Here is an 18377-nt window from a genome sequence, read left to right as displayed (position 1 = left end):
TAAAAAAAAGTATAATTGACTAAATAAAGATTTGGTTTGGAATATTTAAAATTTAAATATTTTACATTTTATTTTTTAAAGCTTTAAGCGTTAATGCAATACCCCAGCAGACAGAGCCAATTTTCCACCCGCTTCAAAGCAGTTATTGGTGCCCCTTTTTTTCGCTTCGACGCGATTAACGGCCAACTAATAGCCTGTGTGATTGGTACAGCATAATATTTACTGGGATGACAAATTTGCATTGAAATTAAAAATAATTTTACCTAAAATTTCTTTTAAATTACGTAATACAAAAAATGTTACACAATTTATCTAATTTTGGTAATTTAAATAATCATATGTAAAAAAATTTGCATAATTAAGTCTGTGTGGTGTATATTGGTAATTTCTTCTAATAAAACAAGAGCAAATTGTTTTTATGGCAATATAAGCAAATTTACACACAACATCGTCTAACATTTTTAAACTTAATCAAGAATTAACACATATTTTAAAAACAACAACGCCCGATAAGGGATTTGAACCCTTGACCGTTGGATTAAAAGTCCAACGCTCTACCGACTGAGCTAACCGGGCACGTTTTCTATTACTGTGTGTTTTGCAACTTGAATTATAGTTACTGATTGTAAACGTTTTTTTGGCAACAATTAAATATAAATGCACTTCATATTTTATTTCTATTTTAATTATTTAAAAATAATTAAACACAAACATTTGTTATATTTTTGTTATTGTTTTAAGTAACCCTCTCGCTTATATTTACAAACTGTTAAATCGACAGACTTCGGTTTGTAAATGAGATAGTTACTTTTATGAGGCAATTACGCAAAGATAATTTGTAATTAGAATTACTATAATAATTACTACATCAACAATACGCTGAAGTAAGTGACGATGGTACTTTGTCCGATTAATTGTTTTACTTCATAAATTTAAAAGGCGTAAGTTAACGTTTAAACAATTAGTTATAATCAAAAACAGAATATTAATCAAATTACTTTGTTTATTCATGTTGAATAATTGGAATTCCAATGCATAAATTAATTTGGGAATTATTCGGTTGTTATGTGTTTGGTTAGTGATTAAAAAATATTATGAGTAGCGAGTTTCAAAGGATTTTTTAAACTACCATACTTAAAAATTTTATCTAAACTTTAAATTAGTTAACATATTTGATACTTTTCAATTTAGTTAATTTTTATAATTTGATTACCCACGTATCAGTTAGTTTGTGTATTTATGTTTGTAGCGTGAACATTGGCAACTTTCACATTACAAACTAACTTGGACAAATTTTATGACAACATAGATTGATGAAAATTACTGTTAAAATTTTAAATCTTGTTTAAAAGTTTGCACTTATTTGTGTAGGAACAACAACGCTTAATAATAGATTTTAATTATTAGCTTTTAAATTAAAACTCCAACATTCTACCGACTAAGTCACCTAACAACGCTTTTTATTTTGATGTGCCAAGTTTCTTGTTTAAAATTACTTTGCGAGTTTCTGGTGCAAATAAAACATAATTTTATCTTGTATTTTATTTGCATTTTAAAAAATTTAAAAAAAATAAACATAAAAGTTTGTTAAAGTTTTTTGTAGATTTTCAAGTATTTTTAAATTTTGCTAACTGAATGGGTTATTTTGATTTCCGTATAATTTTTTTAATAAAAATTGAAACAGCAAGTAACAAAGTTTATAGCTGATTAGATTATAATAAAATTTAGTTTAAGAATTAAACGAAATAAAACATTAATATTTCGACGTAAGAAAAACTAGTTTTAGTTTTGTAAATATCCTTGATAATCGTAATGTCCATAACGTAATGTTTGCAAGGTATTGTACGGAAAACAAAATAAATAATTAGTAAAGCACATAAGTATAGTTATTTTTCATAATTATAGTTATCATTAAATAGGTATAAATGAAAATATTTAATGTTTTCTGGATTCGAATTAAATATTTAGACATAATTGTATTAAATTTTTAATTTGGGTAATTTCATAGCGTTTGTAACGAGTAATGAGATGTCTCCTACATGGTCTAGGGGTTAGGATTCCTGGCTTTCACCCAGGCGGCCCGGGTTCGATTCCCGGTGTAGGAATTTTTATTCAATTTTGATAACACAAATATTATTATGTTAAAATCACAGCTACTTTAAATCTGTTAGTAAGAATGAATTATAATTAATTTTTTGGCGTTTATTCTTGTCAGCCAAGTATAATTACTGGGGTCGGAACTTTAATAAACATTGGTGGTTTAGTTGTAGAATCCACGCCTGTCACGCTCGGGTTCGATTTTCAGCCAATGCAGTTTTTAATTAGTTCACGAGATCAAATTGTCAATTGATTTTATGATGCGACCGCTGAGATGTTGGCTATATTATTAATTTTCATAATACATAGTTAAGAAAATTGAAAGAAACGATTATCCATTATATAATAAAAAAAATTAAAGCTTAATTTTAAAAAAAAACAAGACTGGAGTTTTGCGATTTTAAACTGTATTCTGAATTAAACACTTTTTTATTAGGCAAAGACACAGAAAACATCTTAGTATTGATCACTTAAACAATATGTTAAATTACAATACAATTGTCCCTTTGCTGCATATTGTTTTACGATTTTCTATATATATATTTATAAAAATTTATCTGATTAATAAGAGAAAGAGTGTAAATATTAATAATTTATTCAATTTGGATAATTTAAATACTATTGTATGTGGTAAATTAATAATTTTATATGTTGTGTGTGTTTTATCCAATTAGTTAGTCTTTTATCGCTTCGAAGCGAAAAAAAGTTGGATCCATTAACTGCATTCAAGCGGGTGGGAAAATGCGCCACTATCTGCTGGGGTATTGGATTAACGCTTAAAGCGGTTAATAGAGCAACTTAATAGTCGCTTTAGGTCTTAAAGGGGTGTTTAAGTGGTTGTTTTTAATACGGCAGCGAGGTGTAGTGGCCAAAACACTTGCTTATACTAAGGTCTCGGTTTCGAACCCTGTAACAGCACTTAATCAGCAGCTCGATCATCGGGCAATTAGAACCAATAATACTTAACCTGCAAGAAACAGTTGTTTCTATATGTTTAGCTCGTGCAGTTGACCTTTCCAGATCCAACATAAACTTATCGAAGAAAAACTTATATACAAAAAAAATGTATCAAATTTAAAAAAAAGTATAATTGACTAAATAAAGATTTGGTTTGGAATATTTAAAATTTAAATATTTTACATTTTATTTTTTAAAGCTTTAAGCGTTAATGCAATACCCCAGCAGACAGAGCCAATTTTCCACCCGCTTTAAAGCAGTTATTGGTGCCCCTTTTTTTCGCTTCGACGCGATTAACGGCCAACTAATAGCCTGTGTGATTGGTACAGCATAATATTTACTGGGATGACAAATTTGCATTGAAATTAAAAATAATTTTACCTAAAATTTTTTTTAAATTACGTAATACAAAAAATGTTACACAATTTATCTAATTTTGGTAATTTAAATAATCATATGTAAAAAAATTTGCATAATTAAGTCTGTGTGGTGTATATTGGTAATTTCTTCTAATAAAACAAGAGCAAATTGTTTTTATGGCAATATAAGTAAATTTACACACAACATCGTCTAACATTTTTAAACTTAATCAAGAATTAACACATATTTTAAAAACAACAACGCCCGATAAGGGATTTGAACCTTTGACCGTTGGATTAAAAGTCCAACGCTCTACCGACTGAGCTAACCGGGCACGTTTTCTATTACTGTGTGTTTTGCAACTTGGATTATAGTTACTGATTGTAAACGTTTTTTTGGCAACAATTAAATATAAATGCACTTCATATTTTATTTCTATTTTAATTATTTAAAAATAATTAAACACAAACTTTTGTTATATTTTTGTTATTGTTTTAAGTAACCCTCTCGCTTATATTTACAAACTGTTAAATCGACAGACTTCGGTTTGTAAATGAGATAGTTACTTTTATGAGGCAATTACGCAAAGATAATTTGTAATTAGAATTACTATAATAATTACTACATCAACAATACGCTGAAGTAAGTGACGATGGTACTTTGTCCGATTAATTGTTTTACTTCATAAATTTAAAAGGCGTAAGTTAACGTTTAAACAATTAGTTATAATCAAAAACAGAATATTAATCAAATTACTTTGTTTATTCATGTTGAATAATTCGAATTCCAATGCATAAATTAATTTGGGAATTATTCGGTTGTTATGTGTTTGGTTAGTGATTAAAAAATATTATGAGTAGCGAGTTTCAAAGGATTTTTTAAACTACCATACTTAAAAATTTTATCTAAACTTTAAATTAGTTAACATATTTGATACTTTTCAATTTAGTTAATTTTTATAATTTGATTACCCACGTATCAGTTAGTTTGTGTATTTATGTTTGTAGCGTGAACATTGGCAACTTTCACATTACAAACTAACTTGGACAAATTTTATGACAACATAGATTGATGAAAATTACTGTTAAAATTTTAAATCTTGTTTAAAAGTTTGCACTTATTTGTGTAGGAACAACAACGCTTAATAATAGATTTGAATTATTAGCTTTTAAATTAAAACTCCAACATTCTACCGACTAAGTCACCTAACAACGCTTTTTATTTTGATGTGCCAAGTTTCTTGTTTAAAATTACTTTGCGAGTTTCTGGTGCAAATAAAACATAATTTTATCTTGTATTTTATTTGCATTTTAAAAAATTTAAAAAAAATAAACATAAAAGTTTGTTAAAGTTTTTTGTAGATTTTCAAGTATTTTTAAATTTTGCTAACTGAATTGGTTATTTTGATTTCCGTATAATTTTTTTAATAAAAATTGAAACAGCAAGTAACAAAGTTTATAGCTGATTAGATTATAATAAAATTTAGTTTAAGAATTAAACGAAATAAAACATTAATATTTCGACGTAAGAAAAACTAGTTTTAGTTTTGTAAATATCCTTGATAATCGTAATGTCCATAACGTAATGTTTGCAAGGTATTGTACGGAAAACAAAATAAATAATTAGTAAAGCACATAATTATAGTTATTTTTCATAATTATAGTTATCATTAGATAGGTATAAATGAAAATATTTAATGTTTTCTGGATTCGAATTAAATATTTAGACATAATTGTATTAAATTTTTAATTTGGGTAATTTCATAGCGTTTGTAACGAGTAATGAGATGTCTCCTACATGGTCTAGGGGTTAGGATTCCTGGCTTTCACCCAGGCGGCCCGGGTTCGATTCCCGGTGTAGGAATTTTTATTCAATTTTGATAACACAAATATTATTATGTTAAAATCACAGCTACTTTAAATCTGTTAGTAAGAATGAATTATAATTAATTTTTTGGCGTTTATTCTTGTCAGCCAAGTATAATTACTGGGGTCGGAACTTTAATAAACATTGGTGGTTTAGTTGTAGAATCCACGCCTGTCACGCTCGGGTTCGATTTTCAGCCAATGCAGTTTTTAATTAGTTCATGAGATCAAATTGTCAATTGATTTTATGATGCGACCGCTGAGATGTTGGCTATATTATTAATTTTCGTAATACATAGTTAAGAAAATTGAAAGAAACGATTATCCATTATATAATAAAAAAAATTAAAGCTTAATTTTAAAAAAAACAAGACTGGAGCTTTGCGATTTTAAACTGTATTCTGAATTAAACACTTTTTTATTAGGCAAAGACACAGAAAACATCTTAGTATTGATCACTTAAACAATATGTTAAATTACAATACAATTGTTCCTTTTCTGCATATTGTTTTAAGATTTTCTATATATATATTTATAAAAATTTATCTGATTAATAAGAGAAAGAATGTAAATGTTTATAATTTATTCAATTTGGATAATTTAAATACTATTGTATGTGGTAATTTAATAATTTTATATGTTGTGTGTGTTCTATCCAATTAGTTAGTCTTTTATCGCTTCGAAGCGAAAAAAAGTTGGATCCATTAACTGCATTCAAGCGGGTGAGAAAATGCGCCACTATCTGCTGGGGTATTGGATTAACGCTTAAAGCGGTTAATAGAGCAACTTAATAGTCGCTTTAGGTCTTAAAGGGGTGTTTAAGTGGTTGTTTTTAAACGGGCAGCGTGGTGTAGTGGCCAAAACACTTGCTTACACTACTAAGGTCTCGGTTTCGAACCCTGTAACAGCACTTAATCAGCAGCTCAATCATCGGGCAATTAGATTCAATAATACTTAACCTGCAAGAAACAGTTGTTTCTATATGTTTAGCTCGTGCAGTTGACCTTTCCAGATCCAACATAAACTTATCGAAGAAAAACTTATATACAAAAAAAAAGGTATCAAATTTAAAAAAAAGTATATTTGACTAAATAAAGATTTGGTTTGGAATATTTAAAATTTAAATATTTTACATTTTATTTTGTAAAGCTTTAAGCGTTAATGCAATACCCCAGCAGACAGAGCCCATTTTCCACCCGCTTTAAAGCAGTTGTTGGTGCCCCTTTTTTTCGCTTCGACGCGATTAACGGCCAACTAATGGCCTGTGTGATTGGTACAGCATAATATTTACTGGGATGACGATTTTGCAATAAAATTTAAAATAATTTTACCTAAAATTTATTTTAAATTACGTAATACAAAAAATGTTACACAATTTATCTAATTTTGGTAATTTAAATAATTATATGTAAAAAAATTTGCATAATTAAGTCTACGTGGTGTATATTGGTAATTTCTTCTAATAAAACAAGAGCAAATTGTTTTTATGGCAATATAAGTAAAATTACACACAACATCGTCTAACATTTTTAAACTTAATCTAGAATTAACGCATATTTTAAAAACAACAACGCCCGATAAGGGATTTGAACCCTTGACCGTTGGATTAAAAGTCCAACGCTCTACCGACTGAGCTAACCGGGCACGTTTTCTATTACTGTGTGTTTTGCAACTTGGATTATAGTTACTGATTGTAAACGTTTTTTTGGCAACAATTAAATATAAATGCACTTCATATTTTATTTCTATTTTAATTATTTAAAAATAATTAAACACAAACATTTGTTATATTTTTGTTATTGTTTTAAGTAACCCTCTCGCTTATATTTACAAACTGTTAAATCGACAGACTTCGGTTTGTAAATGAGATAGTTACTTTTATGAGGCAATTACGCAAAGATAATTTGTAATTAGAATTACTATAATAATTACTACATCAACAATACGCTGAAGTAAGTGACGATGGTACTTTGTCCGATTAATTGTTTTACTTCATAAATTTAAAAGGCGTAAGTTAACGTTTAAACAATTAGTTATAATCAAAAACAGAATATTAATCAAATTACTTTGTTTATTCATGTTGAATAATTCGAATTCCAATGCATAAATTAATTTGGAAATTATTCGGTTGTTATGTGTTTGGTTAGTGATTAAAAAATATTATGAGTAGCGAGTTTAAAAGGATTTTTTAAACTACCATACTTAAAAATTTTATCTAAACTTTAAATTAGTTAACATATTTGATACTTTTCAATTTAGTTAATTTTTATAATTTGATTACCCACGTATCAGTTAGTTTGTGTATTTATGTTTGTAGCGTGAACATTGGCAACTTTCACATTACAAACTAACTTGGACAAATTTTATGACAACATAGATTGATGAAAATTACTGTTAAAATTTTAAATCTTGTTTAAAAGTTTGCACTTATTTGTGTAGGAACAACAACGCTTAATAATAGATTTGAATTATTAGCTTTTAAATTAAAACTCCAACATTCTACCGACTAAGTCACCTAACAACGCTTTTTATTTTTATGTGCCAAGTTTCTTGTTTAAAATTACTTTGCGAGTTTCTGGTGCAAATAAAACATAATTTTATCTTGTATTTTATTTGCATTTTAAAAAATTAAAAAAAAATAAACATAAAAGTTTGTTAAAGTTTTTTGTAGATTTTCAAGTATTTTTAAATTTTGCTAACTGAATGGGTTATTTTAATTTCCGTATAATTTTTTTAATAAAAATTGAAACAGCAAGTAACAAAGTTTATAGCTGATTAGTTTATAATAAAATTTAGTTTAAGAATTAAACGAAATAAAACATTAATATTTCGACGTAAGAAAAACTAGTTTTAGTTTTGTAAATATCCTTGATAATCGTAATGTCCATAACGTAATGTTTGCAAGGTATTGTACGGAAAACAAAATAAATAATTAGTAAAGCACATAATTATAGTTATTTTTCATAATTATAGTTATCATTAAATAGGTATAAATGAAAATATTTAATGTTTTCTGGATTCGAATTAAATATTTAGACATAATTGTATTAAATTTTTAATTTGGGTAATTTCATAGCGTTTGTAACGAGTAATGAGATGTCTCCTACATGGTCTAGGGGTTAGGATTTCTGGCTTTCACCCAGGCGGCCCGGGTTCGATTCCCGGTGTAGGAATTTTTATTCAATTTTGATAACACATATATTATTATGTTAAAATTACAGCTACTTTAAATCTGTTAGTAAGAATGAATTATAATTAATTTTTTTGGCGTTTATTCTTGTCAGCCAAGTATAATTACTGGGGTCGGAACTTTAATAAACATTGGTGGTTTAGTTGTAGAATCCACGCCTGTCACGCTCGGGTTCGATTTTCAGCCAATGCAGTTTTTAATTAGTTCATGAGATCAAATTGTCAATTGATTTTATGATGCGACCGCTGAGATGTTGGCTATATTATTAATTTTCATAATACATAGTTAAGAAAATTGAAAGAAACGATTATCCATTATATAATAAAAAAAATTAAAGCTTAATTTTAAAAAAAACAAGACTGGAGCTTTGCGATTTTAAACTGTATTCTGAATTAAACACTTTTTTATTAGGCAAAGACACAGAAAACATCTTAGTATTGATCACTTAAACAATATGTTAAATTACAATACAATTGTCCCTTTGCTGCATATTGTTTTACGATTTTCTATATATATATTTATAAAAATTTATCTGATTAATAAGAGAAAGAGTGTAAATATTAATAATTTATTCAATTTGGATAATTTAAATACTATTGTATATGGTAAATTAATAATTTTATATGTTGTGTGTGTTTTATCCAATTAGTTAGTCTTTTATCGCTTCGAAGCGAAAAAAAGTTGGATCCATTAACTGCATTCAAGCGGGTGGGAAAATGCGCCACTATCTACTGGGGTATTGGATTAACGTTGGTTAATAGTTAATAGAGCAACTTAATAGTCGCTTTAGGTCTTAAATGGTTGTTTTTAATACGGCAGCGAGGTGTAGTGGCCAAAACACTTGCTTATACTAAGGTCTCGGTTTCGAACCCTGTAACAGCACTTAATCAGCAGCTCGATCATCGGGCAATTAGAACCAATAATACTTAACCTGCAAGAAACAGTTGTTTCTATATGCTTAGCTCGTGCAGTTGACCTTTCCAGATCCAACATAAACTTATCGAAGAAAAACTTATATACAAAAAAAATGTATCAAATTTAAAAAAAAGTATAATTGACTAAATAAAGATTTGGTTTGGAATATTTAAAATTTAAATATTTTACATTTTATTTTTTAAAGCTTTAAGCGTTAATGCAATACCCCAGCAGACAGAGCCAATTTTCCACCCGCTTCAAAGCAGTTATTGGTGCCCCTTTTTTTCGCTTCGACGCGATTAACGGCCAACTAATGGCCTATGTGATTGGTACAGCATAATATTTACTGGGATGACAAATTTGCATTGAATTTAAAAATAATTTTACCTAAAATTTCTTTTAAATTACGTAATACAAAAAATGTTACACAATTTATCTAATTTTGGTAATTTAAATAATCATATGTAAAAAAATTTGCATAATTAAGTCTGTGTGGTGTATATTGGTAATTTCTTCTAATAAAACAAGAGCAAATTGTTTTTATGGCAATATAAGTAAATTTACACACAACATCGTCTAACATTTTTAAACTTAATCAAGAATTAACACATATTTTAAAAACAACAACGCCCGATAAGGGATTTGAACCCTTGACCGTTGGATTAAAAGTCCAACGCTCTACCGACTGAGCTAACCGGGCACGTTTTCTATTACTGTGTGTTTTGCAACTTGGATTATAGTTACTGATTGTAAACGTTTTTTTGGCAACAATTAAATATAAATGCACTTCATATTTTATTTCTATTTTAATTATTTAAAAATAATTAAACACAAACATTTGTTATATTTTTGTTATTGTTTTAAGTAACCCTCTCGCTTATATTTACAAACTGTTAAATCGACAGACTTCGGTTTGTAAATGAGATAGTTACTTTTATGAGGCAATTACGCAAAGATAATTTGTAATTAGAATTACTATAATAATTACTACATCAACAATACGCTGAAGTAAGTGACGATGGTACTTTGTCCGATTAATTGTTTTACTTCATAAATTTAAAAGGCGTAAGTTAACGTTTAAACAATTAGTTATAATCAAAAACAGAATATTAATCAAATTACTTTGTTTATTCATGTTGAATAATTCGAATTCCAATGCATAAATTAATTTGGGAATTATTCGGTTGTTATGTGTTTGGTTAGTGATTAAAAAATATTATGAGTAGCGAGTTTCAAAGGATTTTTTAAACTACCATACTTAAAAATTTTATCTAAACTTTAAATTAGTTAACATATTTGATACTTTTCAATTTAGTTAATTTTTATAATTTGATTACCCACGTATCAGTTAGTTTGTGTATTTATGTTTGTAGCGTGAACATTGGCAACTTTCACATTACAAACTAACTTGGACAAATTTTATGACAACATAGATTGATGAAAATTACTGTTAAAATTTTAAATCTTGTTTAAAAGTTTGCACTTATTTGTGTAGGAACAACAACGCTTAATAATAGATTTGAATTATTAGCTTTTAAATTAAAACTCCAACATTCTACCGACTAAGTCACCTAACAACGCTTTTTATTTTGATGTGCCAAGTTTCTTGTTTAAAATTACTTTGCGAGTTTCTGGTGCAAATAAAACATAATTTTATCTTGTATTTTATTTGCATTTTAAAAAATTAAAAAAAAATAAACATAAAAGTTTGTTAAAGTTTTTTGTAGATTTTCAAGTATTTTTAAATTTTGCTAACTGAATGGGTTATTTTGATTTCCGTATAATTTTTTTAATAAAAATTGAAACAGCAAGTAACAAAGTTTATAGCTGATTAGATTATAATAAAATTTAGTTTAAGAATTAAACGAAATAAAACATTAATATTTCGACGTAAGAAAAACTAGTTTTAGTTTTGTAAATATCCTTGATAATCGTAATGTCCATAACGTAATGTTTGCAAGGTATTGTACGGAAAACAAAATAAATAATTAGTAAAGCACATAATTATAGTTATTTTTTATAATTATAGTTATCATTAAATAGGTATAAATGAAAATATTTAATGTTTTCTGGATTCGAATTAAATATTTAGACATAATTGTATTAAATTTTTAATTTGGGTAATTTCATAGCGTTTGTAACGAGTAATGAGATGTCTCCTACATGGTCTAGGGGTTAGGATTTCTGGCTTTCACCCAGGCGGCCCGGGTTCGATTCCCGGTGTAGGAATTTTTATTCAATTTTGATAACACAAATATTATTATGTTAAAATCACAGCTACTTTAAATCTGTTAGTAAGAATGAATTATAATTAATTTTTTGGCGTTTATTCTTGTCAGCCAAGTATAATTACTGGGGTCGGAACTTTAATAAACATTGGTGGTTTAGTTGTAGAATCCACGCCTGTCACGCTCGGGTTCGATTTTCAGCCAATGCAGTTTTTAATTAGTTCATGAGATCAAATTGTCAATTGATTTTATGATGCGACCGCTGAGATGTTGGCTATATTATTAATTTTCATAATACATAGTTAAGAAAATTGAAAGAAACGATTATCCATTATATAATAAAAAAAATTAAAGCTTAATTTAAAAAAAAACAAGACTGGAGCTTTGCGATTTTAAACTGTATTCTGAATTAAACACTTTTTTATTAGGCCAAGACACAGAAAACATCTTAGTATTGATCACTTAAACAATATGTTAAATTACAATACAATTGTCCCTTTGCTGCATATTGTTTTACGATTTTCTATATATATATTTATAAAAATTTATCTGATTAATAAGAGAAAGAGTGTAAATATTAATAATTTATTCAATTTGGATAATTTAAATACTATTGTATGTGGTAAATTAATAATTTTATATGTTGTGTGTGTTTTATCCAATTAGTTAGTCTTTTATCGCTTCGAAGCGAAAAAAAGTTGGATCCATTAACTGCATTCAAGCGGGTGGGAAAATGCGCCACTATCTACTGGGGTATTGGATTAACGTTTAAAGCGGTTAATAGAGCAACTTAATAGTCGCTTTAGGTCTTAAATGGTTGTTTTTAATACGGCAGCGAGGTGTAGTGGCCAAAACACTTGCTTATACTAAGGTCTCGGTTTCGAACCCTGTAACAGCACTTAATCAGCAGCTCGATCATCGGGCAATTAGAACCAATAATACTTAACCTGCAAGAAACAGTTGTTTCTATATGTTTAGCTCGTGCAGTTGACCTTTCCAGATCCAACATAAACTTATCGAAGAAAAACTTATATACAAAAAAAATGTATCAAATTTAAAAAAAAGTATAATTGACTAAATAAAGATTTGGTTTGGAATATTTAAAATTTAAATATTTTACATTTTATTTTTTAAAGCTTTAAGCGTTAATGCAATACCCCAGCAGACAGAGCCAATTTTCCACCCGCTTCAAAGCAGTTATTGGTGCCCCTTTTTTTCGCTTCGACGCGATTAACGGCCAACTAATGGCCTGTGTGATTGGTACAGCATAATATTTACTGGGATGACAAATTTGCATTGAAATTAAAAATAATTTTACCTAAAATTTCTTTTAAATTACGTAATACAAAAAATGTTACACAATTTATCTAATTTTGGTAATTTAAATAATCATATGTAAAAAAATTTGCATAATTAAGTCTGTGTGGTGTATATTGGTAATTTCTTCTAATAAAACAAGCGCAAATTGTTTTTATGGCAATATAAGTAAAATTACACACAACATCGTCTAACATTTTTAAACTTAATCTAGAATTAACACATATTTTAAAAACAACAACGCCCGATAAGGGATTTGAACCCTTGACCGTTGGATTAAAAGTCCAACGCTCTACCGACTGAGCTAACCGGGCACGTTTTCTAATACTGTGTGTTTTGCAACTTGGATTATAGTTACTGATTGTAAATGTTTTTTTGGCAACAATTAAATATAAATGCACTTCATATTTTATTTCTATTTTAATTATTTAAAAATAATTAAACACAAACATTTGTTATATTTTTGTTATTGTTTTAAGTAACCCTCTCGCTTATATTTACAAACTGTTAAATCGACAGACTTCGGTTTGTAAATGAGATAGTTACTTTTATGAGGCAATTACGCAAAGATAATTTGTAATTAGAATTACTATAATAATTACTACATCAACAATACGCTGAAGTAAGTGACGATGGTACTTTGTCCGATTAATTGTTTTACTTCATAAATTTAAAAGGCGTAAGTTAACGTTTAAACAATTAGTTATAATCAAAAACAGAATATTAATCAAATTACTTTGTTTATTCATGTTGAATAATTCGAATTCCAATGCATAAATTAATTTGGAAATTATTCGGTTGTTATGTGTTTGGTTAGTGATTAAAAAATATTATGAGTAGCGAGTTTCAAAGGATTTTTTAAACTACCATACTTAAAAATTTTATCTAAACTTTAAATTAGTTAACATATTTGATACTTTTCAATTTAGTTAATTTTTATAATTTGATTACCCACGTATCAGTTAGTTTGTGTATTTATGTTTGTAGCGTGAACATTGGCAACTTTCACATTACAAACTAACTTGGACAAATTTTATGACAACATAGATTGATGAAAATTACTGTTAAAATTTTAAATCTTGTTTAAAAGTTTGCACTTATTTGTGTAGGAACAACAACGCTTAATAATAGATTTGAATTATTAGCTTTTAAATTAAAACTCCAACATTCTACCGACTAAGTCACCTAACAACGCTTTTTATTTTTATGTGCCAAGTTTCTTGTTTAAAATTACTTTGCGAGTTTCTGGTGCAAATAAAACATAATTTTATCTTGTATTTTATTTGCATTTTAAAAAATTTAAAAAAAATAAACATAAAAGCTTGTTAAAGTTTTTTGTAGATTTTCAAGTATTTTTAAATTTTGCTAACTGAATGGGTTATTTTAATTTCCGTATAATTTTTTTAATAAAAATTGAAACAGCAAGTAACAAAGTTTATAGCTGATTAGTTTATAATAAAATTTAGTTTAAGAATTAAACGAAATAAAACATTAATATTTCGACGTAAGAAAAACTAGTTTTAGTTTTGTAAATATCCTTGATAATCGTAATGTCCATAACGTAATGTTTGCAAGGTATTGTACGGAAAACAAAATAAATAATTAGTAAAGCACATAATTATAGTTATTTTTCATAATTATAGTTATCATTAAATAGGTATAAATGAAAATATTTAATGTTTTCTGGATTCGAATTAAATATTTAGACATAATTGTATTAAATTTTTAATTTGGGTAATTTCATAGCGTTTGTAACGAGTAATGAGATGTCTCCTACATGGTCTAGGGGTTAGGATTTCTGGCTTTCACCCAGGCGGCCCGGGTTCGATTCCCGGTGTAGGAATTTTTATTCAATTTTGATAACACAAATATTATTATGTTAAAATCACAGCTACTTTAAATCTGTTAGTAAGAATGAATTATAATTAATTTTTTGGCGTTTATTCTTGTCAGCCAAGTATAATTACTGGGGTCGGAACTTTAATAAACATTGGTGGTTTAGTTGTAGAATCCACGCCTGTCACGCTCGGGTTCGATTTTCAGCCAATGCAGTTTTTAATTAGTTCATGAGATCAAATTGTCAATTGATTTTATGATGCGACCGCTGAGATGTTGGCTATATTATTAATTTTCATAATACATAGTTAAGAAAATTGAAAGAAACGATTATCCATTATATAATAAAAAAAATTAAAGCTTAATTTAAAAAAAAACAAGACTGGAGCTTTGCGATTTTAAACTGTATTCTGAATTAAACACTTTTTTATTAGGCAAAGACACAGAAAACATCTTAGTATTGAACACTTAAACAATATGTTAAATTACAATACAATTGTCCCTTTGCTGCATATTGTTTTACGATTTTCTATATATATATTTATAAAAATTTATCTGATTAATAAGAGAAAGAGTGTAAATATTAATAATTTATTCAATTTGGATAATTTAAATACTATTGTATGTGGTAAATTAATAATTTTATATGTTGTGTGTGTTTTATCCAATTAGTTAGTCTTTTATCGCTTCGAAGCGAAAAAAAGTTGGATCCATTAACTGCATTCAAGCGGGTGGGAAAATGCGCCACTATCTACTGGGGTATTGGATTAACGTTTAAAGCGGTTAATAAAGCAACTTAATAGTCGCTTTAGGTCTTAAATGGTTGTTTTTAATACGGCAGCGAGGTGTAGTGGCCAAAACACTTGCTTATACTAAGGTCTCGGTTTCGAACCCTGTAACAGCACTTAATCAGCAGCTCGATCATCGGGCAATTAGAACCAATAATACTTAACCTGCAAGAAACAGTTGTTTCTATATGTTTAGCTCGTGCAGTTGACCTTTCCAGATCCAACATAAACTTATCGAAGAAAAACTTATATACAAAAAAAATGTATCAAATTTAAAAAAAAGTATAATTGACTAAATAAAGATTTGGTTTGGAATATTTAAAATTTAAATATTTTACATTTTATTTTTTAAAGCTTTAAGCGTTAATGCAATACCCCAGCAGACAGAGCCAATTTTCCACCCGCTTCAAAGCAGTTATTGGTGCCCCTTTTTTTCGCTTCGACGCGATTAACGGCCAACTAATAGCCTGTGTGATTGGTACAGCATAATATTTACTGGGATGACAAATTTGCATTGAAATTAAAAATAATTTTACCTAAAATTTCTTTTAAATTACGTAATACAAAAAATGTTACACAATTTATCTAATTTTGGTAATTTAAATAATCATATGTAAAAAAATTTGCATAATTAAGTCTGTGTGGTGTATATTGGTAATTTCTTCTAATAAAACAAGAGCAAATTGTTTTTATGGCAATATAAGTAAATTTACACACAACATCGTCTAACATTTTTAAACTTAATCAAGATTTAACACATATTTTAAAAACAACAACGCCCGATAAGGGATTTGAACCCTTGACCGTTGGATTAAAAGTCCAACGCTCTACCGACTGAGCTAACCGGGCACGTTTTCTATTACTGTGTGTTTTGCAACTTGGATTATAGTTACTGATTGTAAACGTTTTTTTGGCAACAATTAAATATAAATGCACTTCATATTTTATTTCTATTTTAATTATTTAAAAATAATTAAACCCAAACATTTGTTATATTTTTGTTATTGTTTTAAGTAACCCTCTCGCTTATATTTACAAACTGTTAAATCGACAGACTTCGGTTTGTAAATGAGATAGTTACTTTTATGAGGCAATTACGCAAAGATAATTTGTAATTAGAATTACTATAATAATTACTACATCAACAATACGCTGAAGTAAGTGACGATGGTACTTTGTCCGATTAATTGTTTTACTTCATAAATTTAAAAGGCGTAAGTTAACGTTTAAACAATTAGTTATAATCAAAAACAGAATATTAATCAAATTACTTTGTTTATTCATGTTGAATAATTCGAATTCCAATGCATAAATTAATTTGGGAATTATTCGGTTGTTATGTGTTTGGTTAGTGATTAAAAAATATTATGAGTAGCGAGTTTCAAAGGATTTTTTAAACTACCATACTTAAAAATTTTATCTAAACTTTAAATTAGTTAACATATTTGATACTTTTCAATTTAGTTAATTTTTATAATTTGATTACCCACGTATCAGTTAGTTTGTGTATTTATGTTTGTAGCGTGAACATTGGCAACTTTCACATTACAAACTAACTTGGACAAATTTTATGACAACATAGATTGATGAAAATTACTGTTAAAATTTTAAATCTTGTTTAAAAGTTTGCACTTATTTGTGTAGGAACAACAACGCTTAATAATAGATTTGAATTATTAGCTTTTAAATTAAAACTCCAACATTCTACCGACTAAGTCACCTAACAACGCTTTTTATTTTTATGTGCCAAGTTTCTTGTTTAAAATTACTTTGCGAGTTTCTGGTGCAAATAAAACATAATTTTATCTTGTATTTTATTTGCATTTTAAAAAATTAAAAAAAAATAAACATAAAAGTTTGTTAAAGTTTTTTGTAGATTTTCAAGTATTTTTAAATTTTGCTAACTGAATGGGTTATTTTAATTTCCGTATAATTTTTTTAATAAAAATTGAAACAGCAAGTAACAAAGTTTATAGCTGATTAGTTTATAATAAAATTTAGTTTAAGAATTAAACGAAATAAAACATTAATATTTCGACGTAAGAAAAACTAGTTTTAGTTTTGTAAATATCCTTGATAATCGTAATGTCCATAACGTAATGTTTGCAAGGTATTGTACGGAAAACAAAATAAATAATTAGTAAAGCACATAATTATAGTTATTTTTCATAATTATAGTTATCATTAAATAGGTATAAATGAAAATATTTAATGTTTTCTGGATTCGAATTAAATATTTAGACATAATTGTATTAAATTTTTAATTTGGGTAATTTCATAGCGTTTGTAACGAGTAATGAGATGTCTCCTACATGGTCTAGGGGTTAGGATTTCTGGCTTTCACCCAGGCGGCCCGGGTTCGATTCCCGGTGTAGGAATTTTTATTCAATTTTGATAACACAAATATTATTATGTTAAAATCACAGCTACTTTAAATCTGTTAGTAAGAATGAATTATAATTAATTTTTTGGCGTTTATTCTTGTCAGCCAAGTATAATTACTGGGGTCGGAACTTTAATAAACATTGGTGGTTTAGTTGTAGAATCCACGCCTGTCACGCTCGGGTTCGATTTTCAGCCAATGCAGTTTTTAATTAGTTCATGAGATCAAATTGTCAATTGATTTTATGATGCGACCGCTGAGATGTTGGCTATATTATTAATTTTCATAATACATAGTTAAGAAAATTGAAAGAAACGATTATCCATTATATAATAAAAAAAATTAAAGCTTAATTTAAAAAAAAACAAGATTGAAGCTTTGCGATTTTAAACTGTATTCTGAATTAAACACTTTTTTATTAGGCAAAGACACAGAAAACAT

At 27.5% G+C, this 18377-nt stretch overlaps 6 non-coding genes across 6 annotated transcripts; all 6 read left to right on the top strand.

The window, feature by feature from the left end:
• The first annotated feature begins 2033 nt into the window (after positions 1–2033).
• Trnae-uuc (transfer RNA glutamic acid (anticodon UUC)) lies at positions 2034–2105 on the top strand. The gene has a single exon. It is a non-coding gene; the product is annotated as a tRNA-Glu (tRNA).
• A 3100-nt stretch (positions 2106–5205) lies between these two features.
• Positions 5206–5277, top strand: Trnae-uuc (transfer RNA glutamic acid (anticodon UUC)). The gene has a single exon. It is a non-coding gene; the product is annotated as a tRNA-Glu (tRNA).
• Positions 5278–8380: 3103 nt separating this feature from the next.
• Trnae-uuc (transfer RNA glutamic acid (anticodon UUC)) lies at positions 8381–8452 on the top strand. The gene has a single exon. It is a non-coding gene; the product is annotated as a tRNA-Glu (tRNA).
• A 3089-nt stretch (positions 8453–11541) lies between these two features.
• Positions 11542–11613, top strand: Trnae-uuc (transfer RNA glutamic acid (anticodon UUC)). Its single transcript has one exon. It is a non-coding gene; the product is annotated as a tRNA-Glu (tRNA).
• A 3087-nt stretch (positions 11614–14700) lies between these two features.
• On the top strand, positions 14701–14772 carry Trnae-uuc (transfer RNA glutamic acid (anticodon UUC)). Its single transcript has one exon. It is a non-coding gene; the product is annotated as a tRNA-Glu (tRNA).
• Positions 14773–17859: 3087 nt separating this feature from the next.
• On the top strand, positions 17860–17931 carry Trnae-uuc (transfer RNA glutamic acid (anticodon UUC)). The gene has a single exon. It is a non-coding gene; the product is annotated as a tRNA-Glu (tRNA).
• Positions 17932–18377: the final 446 nt, after the last annotated feature.

This window comes from Corella eumyota, chromosome 7 (genome assembly GCF_963082875.1).
Source record: "Corella eumyota chromosome 7, kaCorEumy4.1, whole genome shotgun sequence".
Classification (NCBI taxonomy): domain Eukaryota; kingdom Metazoa; phylum Chordata; class Ascidiacea; order Phlebobranchia; family Corellidae; genus Corella; species Corella eumyota.
Note: the sequence above shows the minus strand (reverse complement) of the source record. Positions and strands in the feature narration are given on the sequence as shown.